The sequence below is a fragment of the Galeopterus variegatus genome, unplaced genomic scaffold, assembly GCF_000696425.1.
Source record: "Galeopterus variegatus unplaced genomic scaffold, G_variegatus-3.0.2 Scaffold4688, whole genome shotgun sequence".
NCBI lineage: Eukaryota > Metazoa > Chordata > Mammalia > Dermoptera > Cynocephalidae > Galeopterus > Galeopterus variegatus.
Genome location: NW_007730799.1, coordinates 115,607 through 117,165, shown reverse-complemented (window position 1 = coordinate 117,165; position 1,559 = coordinate 115,607).

Here is a 1,559-nt window from a genome sequence, read left to right as displayed (position 1 = left end):
CCCTCTGTGCTTTGCTTATTTCACTCAACATAAGTTTCTCCAAGCTCATCCATGTTGTTGCCAATGGGAAAAGTTCATTCTTTTTTATGGCAGAGTAGTATTCCATGGTGTATAAATGCCACATTTTCCTTATCCAGTCATCCATCGATGGACATTTAGGTCGGTTCCATGTCTTGGCTATTGGGAACAGAGCTGCAATGAAGATGGGAGTGCAGGTATCCCTTCCACATGATGATTTCCTTTCCTTTGGGTATATACCCAGAAGTGGGATTGCTGGATCTTATGGAAGATCTATCTGTAGTTGTTTGAGTAACCTCCATACTGTTTTCCATAGTGATTGTACTAATTTACAGTCCCCAAGGTGGGAGTTAAATAAGTAAAGCTCTGGTACACTGTAGAATACAGCATCTTGATAAGTTAATTAATAAACTTAATAAGCATAAGTATCTACTTCATTATGAGAATTGATTGAGATAATGTGTGCAAAGTGTTTAGAGCTGCTATTGTTATTCTACTCCTTGTGTACCCCACAGGAGAGGACAACACCCTGCACATTATCAGATTTCAGAAATATTGAGTGAATGAATGAATGAGTTAATGGAGGCATGAATGAGTGAAGTGCTGTGAGTGCTGCAGTTGTTAAGATGGATGGAAGCAGTTGCACAGAGGCCAGGGTAAGGACTGTGGATTTGCTGCAGTGCAGCTGGATTGCCTGGACCCATCCTTCTCAAACTGGGCTAATGTGGGGCCTCTTGAAGTCAAGGAATTTTTCTGGAGAGCTAATTTGATTCACAGATATTGGGAAACTTATTTTATATTATATTTGTAATATATCCCATTTTTAATGTTAAATCTAACCCAGATATATCAAGGAATAGAATGCAAACTTCCCATGAGTTTTTGAACAGGATGGGAGACTTCTAACAAATGCCGTGGTCACTGTGAGCGACATCAGATCATGACCCCAGAAAGACCACACACCTGACCTTCCTCCTGGTGGAGGCTCACTCCCCCAATTTTCAGGGGAATGCAGGAGCCCTCATTTAAGAAACAATGCCCAGGGATATGGCACATTTTGGTACTTGGCTATAATTCAATAGAGCATTTCTACTGGGCAATTACTATGGGCCAAAGGCATTTAGTGCAGAGAACCCTGCCCTTCAGGGACTAGGAGTGTATTGGAAAAAATGTCTGCATTCGATCACTCCTCCACACCGTGGCCAGAGAGAGCCTTCTAGCATTACCTTCTGACCACAGGGCTCCCAGACTAAGAACCCTTCAATGGATCCCCATGCTAACAGGTTAAAGAGTAGCCTCCTAGCCCTCTACGGTACAAGTACCACTTCATCTACCCCCTGTCACTACTTGATCCTGAACAAGAGAGTGCCTCATCTCAAGAACACCCCACAGTTCCCCACCTATATCCCACTCTCTGACACCCCAGATTTGGCACATTCTGGTCCATCTGCCTGAAATGTTCTAATTCCTTTTCCTCTGAGCAAATGCTTTTTCTTTCTCTCTTCAATGACTGGCCCAGGGTCGTGTTCCTTGCACTGTCC